The sequence below is a fragment of the Triticum urartu genome, chromosome 6A (genome assembly GCF_056163025.1).
Source record: "Triticum urartu cultivar PI428250 chromosome 6A, HENAU_Tu73, whole genome shotgun sequence".
NCBI classification, from domain to species: Eukaryota; Viridiplantae; Streptophyta; class Magnoliopsida; order Poales; family Poaceae; genus Triticum; species Triticum urartu.
This window is the reverse complement of record NC_141878.1, coordinates 483,725,224-483,734,779: the sequence shown is the minus strand read 5'-3', so window position 1 is coordinate 483,734,779 and position 9,556 is coordinate 483,725,224.

The following is a 9,556-nucleotide window of genomic DNA, read 5'->3' as shown; positions in this document are numbered from 1 at the left end:
TACTACGGCTCCCAAGGAGCGGTACTACCGTGACCACCTGCGGTACTACCGCAAAGGCCTGCGGTACTACCGCAGGGGCCTGCGGTACTACCGCTCCGAAGAGCAGTACTACCGCAAGCCTCAGAACAACAACATTAGGAATTCTTCTTTTTGCGCAAACATGAAGAAATGGAGGATGCTCCAAAGTGCTAAGGGAAAGGCGGTGCAAAGAGGAGTAAACGTGTACGTAACGATTCCACCCAAACCTTTCCAAAGTAGACCCCCTCTTAATAGTACGAATTTCCTACGACTCAAATCCACCGAAAAAGGAACATAGAAAAAGCACCGTCTTCAATAATCTTCGAGGGGGGTTCCTAACTGTCTTGTGCCTAGTAATGAACTAGATCATGAAGACGCGCGTTGCCGCGCCCGCCCATATTGAGAAAGTATAGATATATGCATTATGATGGGTGATACGATGGACTAATGATTCAGAAAACACATATGTTATCACAATTTATCTGTAACAATCCCTTCTGTCAAATGTCAAGTTGGTCAGTTTATCATCTTAACACTGGAGAAAGTAAGACATCATATTTGGCTACTATGAGAAGCAAGCGCCTATGAGTGTGTTATCACAAAGGCATTCAGCAAAGACGTCAAACTTCACAAATAAAATATCTCTGAATGTTAACTCCATCCAGTATTCAAACATTATTGAAAACTAAATAATTCCCAAGCAGCTTGTACAATCCACGGATAAGCCAAAATTAAAATTATTCATGCTGATAATTGCACAAATAGACCGTGCTGCAAGCAAAGTACTAATAATAGAGACTCCCGGGAAAGTACTCCTGAATAGATTCAGAAAGCAATCAATAGGAAACATCTGTATGTTGCAACAGAATAGGGACCAAATAAAGTGAAAATATGAGTGAAGATAAGAGCATGGATAGGACAAGGAATGTGTTATTCAACAATATGCGGCATCAAGATTACACACCTTCCATCCTAATGGATAGACTTGAAATTATCAGCATTTGGATACGGCACTTTATTTCCAGATGATCCAGAATAACATAATGCATGGTCAACAAATGGTGTGTATCATGATTCATGCATCGGGGATATTCTACCCATTCCCACTCATTTGAGACTGACGGAATTTTTTTAGCTAGAACAATTTTGAAGTGTTGATGGCAGTAGCACAGGAAAAGAAGAAAGCCAAGAAGCGTTATTCAGTATTACATACCCAGGCGGGGCCGCCATACCAAATAAACCAATATGCATAGGTCCAGCTCATGCCACAGCCAGATTATATCAAATCTGAAACAAATTGAGGGAAAGGGAGCGTCCGGTTGGAATAAAAGTTGAACAAATTGCATATAATGCAGAACTAAACTCGTAGTAATAAAGAAAACAAATATGAACATGAGGAGAATTTGTTAGTACTTGCCTTGTCCAGCAGCCATGGTCATAATTGGATGTGCGACACACGCTCTAAGAAATTCCAACACAGAAACTCCATCGAGTCAGCACTGCAACCCTATAAGGAGGAATAGTAAGTCATTTCCATAGATTTGTAGACATGGGGAAGAGGTAGATGGATGGTCTGCAATAGCAAAACTAAGCAACGGGCATGCCTGACAAATGGTGAGAAACAACACAGAAGCGAGGAAGGAGTAGAGGTTGCCAAGAATAATATATGAGGGAGAACGGGAGATTGTGATAACGAAGTGATAACGGAAATCAATTACCGTCATTACACGAGGGAAACACTCAGACCTTTATGCGCTGGCGACGGTTTCAGCTTCCACGTTCTAACGTTTCAGTTACGGAATGGGAAAGGATGCGGTCATGATGTGGCGGTACAGCCGCAATGGCATGGCGGCCGATACACGCCGAGGACAGCCGGGAATGGACGTCGACGGCGCATGCGGCCGTCGCAGCCGCAATGGAGGAACACAACAGGGTAAGACATAGTAGGAGAGAAGGGACTCACTATGCGGGCCAGCAGAGGAAGAGAAGAGGGCACCGACACTCACACACACATGCAGTAGAAGCTCACTGTCGCGACTCGGGACGGCGGCGGCGGCGCAACACGGAGGAACACGCGAGTTGCTTGGGGATACAGATGTTGAACGGGTATGACGTATGGATCAGGAAGCTGCACAAATCACGGACTGGGCAAGGTAGCATGTTCGACAGGCCTTTTGGGCCTTCGACCTGTTCGACCCGATCACGCACCGCACTTCTAACTCGTTCTGAGGAGCAGCGGCCCAGACAACGGTGCCCTAAATGGCCCAAGCGGGCAGAGTGGTAAAAAAACTGGCTCAAATGACGTGTGAGACGACCAACCTAATCCTGAGCATACCTAAGAGTGATCCAACGGCTGAGAGTGTCAAAATGCTGTGGGGGCTCCTAGCTAGCTAACTCATACTGTTTTTTAATACCTGAAATACTTGAGGCACACGATTAGTCCGCAAATGCATTGTCATCAATCATCAAAACACCTTAGGGATAAATATGCTCTTACAACTTGGATGAAACAACAATAAGATTTACGTTATGCGTATCCTTCACCAATTTAAATTGATGACAAGCAACGGATTTGGCATACTACTTATTCTCGTAGAAAGGATTAAGATAGATATAGCGCAAACTTGAGAAAGGTCTTCAACGATCCGCCGGTAGGATTGGAAAGAACGAATGAATTGATAAGATACCCCAGAAAAGAGTAATCTTGAATGGACCATCGTAAGAATTGAAAAATAAAGTAGCAAAGGCACAGTTCACCGGGAAGAATTGGAAAACAATGAAGAAATTTTAGGGGATTTGGATACATGAGAACGAAGATATCACGAGCGTACTAGAGATTACTTGAACGATGCACCGGTAAGATTTGGAGAACGATAGCTACACGCTGAGAATGAATAATTCTGAGATGATGGGCTCCGGAGAATCAAACTGAAAAGACTCCTGAATAGTTCCGGATGGGTGAAAATAATTCTCACAATCGAAAATAATTATGAGAGATTGGCATAAAACTAGCACCAAGAATCTTCAAGAGAACGGATATGATAGCAGAGAAACTCCTCTTTGGTCTGCAAAATCCGAGAATGACGACGAGAAAGAACACCATGAATTGTTGAGGCACTCCAGAATAATGAGGAATATAAAGGTTGAATCAACAATGAAAAGAATTTGAAAGAACTTGGAGAAAGACATAAGACTGATGATAATTCATTCTTACGTCAAACTTGAAGAAGAATTTGAGAGTAACTCTGGGAAAATAGAAGAGTCAGGTAAGATCCTGGGAAAAGACCTGTGGGTTAGGGCCCACTCAAAAGAAACACCGTTGAAATGATTTAGAAGAGAGATTGCACCAGTTGAATTAAATGGCTTGAATGAGATAACAACCTCAAAATAGGTTGAACGGATCTTGAATGAAACGACGAGCCTTCTGAGATATCTTCAGCACTCCAGAACAAATGAAATAGCAAGAAGTGAATGATTGAGAGGTGCACCGGCATGAGAAAGCATTTGAAACGAGGAAAAGATATGATCAACACCGAAAGCTTGAATTGAATCCATCAAAGAAGAAAAGAGAACAACAAATAATAAACTTGAAGCTCCGTTAGTATCTTCCTGAGAATCATCGGAAAAGAACATTGACGGAAAAGAATGGAGAGGCTTCCCATCAATAAAAGGATACTTGATTAAGAAATCTGAATCCTTGAAGAAAAAGGGTGGGAGGGTGGGAAAATAAAGGCAACTTGGGGTGGATGAAACAAACATCGATGAGAAAACTTAGAGTTGATCTTGTGGATGTTGAAAATGATCGGATTCACTTGAAGGGAAACACGCCGGTTGAAAAGGATTGACATGACAATCTCGATTATCATGAAGGATTAGTATTCACATAGAAATATGAGAACACCGCTTAGGAAAGGTATGGAATCAACACTTGACATTGAAGCAACTCGAATACCACAACTCAAAACAAAACAAAGGATTGGCTTGCAAAATAAGCCGGAAACAAACATATGATAGATCCCATATCGTATCATGTGTCTGTTGAAAAGATATTCTACGATATACTTGAATTCCCACTTATAAACTCCCGAAACTTTCTGGTTATGCAATCAGGTGTTGGGGATACAGGGGAAGCATAATATCTCACCCAAACTAACAATTTCTACATCCAGTTGTATCCATCCTTCAACACATAACCAAGAAACCTTCGGAAATCATGTACCTCAACCTTCGAAAAGCATCCGTTATACGAGTTATGGCAATACTCCCGAACTCCCGCCCCAGTACTGGGTGGCATCGAGGTTATCTCACCAACAACTGCATAAAAGAGATTTTCGATGTCGGTGAAACTCAGGTATTCCAGAACTGCAACGATAAAATTGTGACGACAACACCTCGGAGCTCAACTCCCCAGGACACTGCCACAACCCCTAAATGTCAGGAGGTACCAAGAACAATGTTCTCATCACAAGACTATCGGAACGATTCCAAGATACCCGCGTGATCCTAATTTTTTTCGTGAAATTTGAGGAGAGGAGAGTCAAAACTTCTACGTCAGGAGGCCTCATCAGAGCGACGAAGGGACTGAGGAGTAAAAAGAATCCTACTCTCCGATATATAAAATCCTAAGACTCAAAACATTTTGTTCTAGACTCAACAACGTCAGCGATTCGATCAAGCAGGGGGCTCCTAAGTCGGGGATGGCTCTGATTACCAACTTGTAACACCCACAATGCGGCTATATCTCCCACGTGTCGGGGCACGACTTAGAGGCATAGCCGCATGGTAGGTCTGTCGCAAGAGGGGTAATCTTCACACAATCCCATGTACTGAATAAGAAAGGGATAAAGAGTTGGCTTACAATCGCCACTTCACACAAATACAAGTTAAACATACATCATCCAGAATACAATCAAGGTCCGACTACGGAACCAAAATAAAGGAAGACAGCCCCTAATGCTAGATCCTCGATCGTCCCAACTGGGCTCCACTACTGATCAAAAGGAAACGAAACAAAACAACGAACAAGATCTTCATCAAGCTCCCACTTGAGCTCAGTTGCGTCACCTGCACTGGTATCATCGGCACCTGCAACTATTTGAAAGTATCCGTGAGTCACGAGGACTCAGCAATCTCACACCCGCGAGATCAAGACTATTTAAGCTTATGGGTAGGATAGGGTAATGAGGTGGAGTTGTAGCAAGCACTAAGCATATATGGTGGCTAACATACGCAAATAAGAGCGAGAAGAGAAGCAACGCAGCGGTCGTGAACTAGAAGTGATCCTGAACTACTTACTGTGACGCCCCGAGACCATTGCGCCAGGTGTCTTCCAGTTATTCGCCGTCGTTGCAATGTCTTTCTGCCTGCGTGTTGCATCTTGCCATGTCATCATGTGCATTGCATCATCATGTTTTCAAAATGTGCATCCGTCCCGGTCTCCCCGTTCTCTCTGTTGTCCGTTTTGAGCCCAACCACACTCGCACGCGCCCGCAGCACGTTCGAAATAGTATTTTATAAGTGGCCGGAAAATGTTCTTGCAATGGGTTGAAAGTTGGCATGCAGTGTTGTTATGTTGTTAGTAGGTCGCCCGCCAAGTTTCATCGCATTCGGAGTTCGTTTGATACCCCAACGGATAACTATAGCGGCAATATAGTCGGTCAAATCGTCGGACGTTTCCGGTATCCAGAAACATATGCCGGGCTTTCCATCTCTTTCCTCCCTAGACTGTCTACACAGTCCACTACCTACCGCCATGCCTAACCTAAGCTCTCTTGTTAGCCCGCGGACCTCCTCGCGCGCGCGTCCGAAAGCTGTCCCGGACCCGACCCGGGCAGTCATCACCGTTGGATTCGGATCATCCCCAAACATCTACAAAATATCTCCGATTCTTTGTTGGGCTCCCCTAAGCTATTTATTCTTGTCCGCCCGATTACGATCGGAGGGACGAGGTAGCCCCTAATCTAATCCACGCGATGTATATATGCGTCCAAACCCTAGTCATAGGATCTGTCCCATCCATCTTTTCCCATCGCGTCGCCGCCACCCACTCACCATCCACATCGGGATCCATCCCGCATCCACCTCGTCTTCAGCCACCCACCTTTCTTCCTCGTTCAGCTTCCACCGCACTCCACCAGCCTCCATCGATCCAATCACCAGCAGCTCCACAGCCGCCCTCCTCCACCGGCAGCTGACCTCCGCCGGCGACCATCTCTAGCAGGCCCGTGCCGCAGCCTCCTCCCTCTTGGAGCCCGAGACCATGCCCCTGCTCGATCTCGACCAGGAGGGCCCCAAGCTTCTTGCCCGCAGCTTCCCTGCCTCCGGTGTCCTCCCGTCCCTGAGCACGCAAACCGCCGGAGAGCTCCGGTGAGCAACAGGTCAACCGTGACGCCGCCCCGAGCCGCTTCCGCGCCATCCCTCGTCGCGCCGACCAGCAGCAGGGAACTAGGCTAGCCCCGCACCGCCCATCTCTCCTTCCTCCTCCCCGCGGCTCTCTCTTTTCTCTAATTTTTCTGTCAATCGTTCCACAGCCACCGCCATGGGAACTAAGCTCCAAGTTCCTGCTCGCCCACGCCAAGTCCATCTACGAGAAGCATTCGCCCGCATCCGGCCATGCATCCGGCGAGGACCGGTCATCCCACGACCCAGATCTGCATCGCGCCGGTTCCACGCCCTCCGCCTTTCGCCGCCGCGCTGGAGATCCCTGACGCCGCTGCTCTGCTTTGCTTCTTCTAGAGCAGAGGAGCGCGCCCGCAAACCTCTGCCTCATCCGCTCGTCCAGGAGCGCGTTGACCTCCAGCGTCGACCGCGCGAAGCCCATCTCCAGACGCCTGTCTCCTGCGCGCGTGGGCCACAAGCAGGCCGGCCCAGCGCGCACCTTGCCGCCTCTCTCGCCATCGACCTGGGCCTCAGCCCTTGGTGATCCAACACCCGAGCCCCCATGTGCACTGTTGGGCTAGCCGGATTCGGCCCATTCTTGTTTTTCCCCTGTCCAGCGATTTTAGTAATTATCTGGAGACTCCAGTTTTACAGAAAAACCCTCATGTTTCATGCATTTAATAACTCCACAACCGTGCATCATATGTAAATAACTTATATATGTAAAATGCTTAGAATCTTGTCTAGTTTCATACTATGCAATTTTCATCCATGTTCGAGATGTTTAAATTGTTGTTTGTTTAAATTTGTTCAAATGCCATGTTATAATGCTTTAATTCATAACTAAACAACCGCAGCTCCAAACTTAATAAACTTTATATGTAAATGGGGTAGAAAAATGCCTAGTTTAACATGGTGGCTTTACTTTGCATGTTTAACAACTCTAAAATATGGTTTAGGGCAGAACAGTGCCAAATCCATAAATATGCATATGAGGATTTTTTTCGGAATTGTTGTTGTTGTTTCCGGCTTCATTTAAACTTGACTAGATAGTTAGTTTAATTATGCTTCACCCCTTGCCATGCTAACCAACATTTAATTTTGTTGAGTACATAAACGGGATCGAACTAAATAACTTGAATGTGGTGTTCCGTCAATATGCAACTCGTTGCATATTGAGCTCCCCTTAATTTGTAGTTTTGCTTGTGCACTTTGCCATGCCATGTTTCTTTAAACCGGACATGCATCATACTTGGTTGTGCATCATGCCATGTTGATGTGATGGTTGTTTACCATGTTGTTTGCTTCTTTCCGGTGTTGCTTCTTCGGGTTGGTACCAATAACGTCACGTTTGTGAGGATTCGTTCGACTACGTCCGTTTGTCTTCTTCATGGACTCGTTCTTCTTCCTTGCGGGATCTCAGGCAAGATGACCATACCCTCGAAATCACTTCTATCTTTGCTTGCTAGTTGATCGCTCTATTGCTATGCCGCGATACCTACCACTTGCTATATCACGCCTCCCATATTGCCATGTCAAGCCTCTAACCCTCCTTTCCTAGCAAACCGTTGTTTGGCTATGTTACCGCTTTTACTCAGCCCCTCTTATAGCGTTGCTAGTTGCAGGTGAAGCTGAAGTTTGTTCCATGTTTGGAACATGGACATGTTGGGATATCACAATATCTCTTATTTAATTAATGCATCTATACACTTGGTAAAGGGTGGAAGGTTCGGCCTTATGCCTGGTGTTTTGTTCCACTCTTGCCGCCCTAGTTTCCATCATACCGGTGTTATGCTCCTTGATTTTGCATTCCTTACCCGGTTGGGTGTTATGGGGACCCCTTGACAGTTTGCTTTGAATAAAACTCCTCCAGCAAGGCCCAACCTTGGTTTTACCATTTGCCTCACCATCACCTACTTTTCCCTTGGGAGTCGCGCTCCCGAGGGTCATCTTTATTTTAAGCCCCCCGGGGCCAGTGCTTGTCTAAGTGTTGGTCTGAACTAGAGTCCTTTGCAGCGCCACCTCGGGGAAACTTGATGGCTGGTTTTAGTTGTACGGAGCGCTCACCCGGTGTTGCCCTGAGAACGAGATATGTGCAGCTCCTATCGGGGTGTCGGCACATCGGGCGGTCTTACTGGTCTTGTTTTACTATTGTGGAAATGTCTTGTAACCGGGATTCCGAGACTGATCGGGTCTTCTCGGGAGAAGGAATATCCTTCGTTGACCGTGAGAGCTTGTGATGGGCTAAGTTGGGACACCCCTGCAGGGTTTGAACTTTCGAAAGCCGTGCCCGCGGTTATGTGGCAGATGGGAATTTGTTAATGTCCGGTTGTAGAGAACTTGACACTTGACTTAATTAAAATGCATCAACCGCGTGTGTAGCCGTGATGGTCTCTTCTCGGCGGAGTCCGGGAAGTGAACACGATTCTTGTGTTATGCTTGAACGTAAGTAGTTCCAGGATCACTTCTTGATCACTTCTAGTTCCACGACCGTTGCGTTGCTTCTCTTCTCGCTCTTATTTGCGTATGTTAGCCACCATATATGGTTAGTGCTTGTTGCAGCTCCACCTCACTACCCCTTTCCTACCCATAAGCTTAAATAATCTTGATCTCGCGGGTGTGAGATTGCTGAGTCCTCGTGACTCACAGATACTTCCAAATCAGTTGCAGGTTGCGATGATACCAGTGCAGGTGACGCAACCCAGCTCAAGTGGGAGCTCGATGAAGATCGTGTTCATTGTTTTGTTTCGTTTCCTATTGATCAGTAGTGGAGCCCAGTCGAGACGATCGGGGATCTAGCAATTGGGGTTGTCTTTCTTTATTTTGGTTCCGTAGTCGGACCTTGATTGTATTCTGGATGATGTAATGCTATATTTATGTATTGTGTGAAGTGGCGATTGTAAGCCAACTATTTATCCCTCTCTTATTCAGTACAGGGGATGTGTAAAGATTGCCCCTCTTGCGACATGCCTACTATGCGGTTATGCCTCTAAGTCGTGCTCCGACACGTGGGAGATATAGCCGCATCGTGGGTGTTACACTTACGTTCAAGCATAACACAAGAATGGTGTTCACTTCCCGAACTCCGCCGAGAAGAGACCATCACAGCTACACACGCGGTTGATGCATTTTAATTAAGTTAAGTGTCAAGTTCTCTACA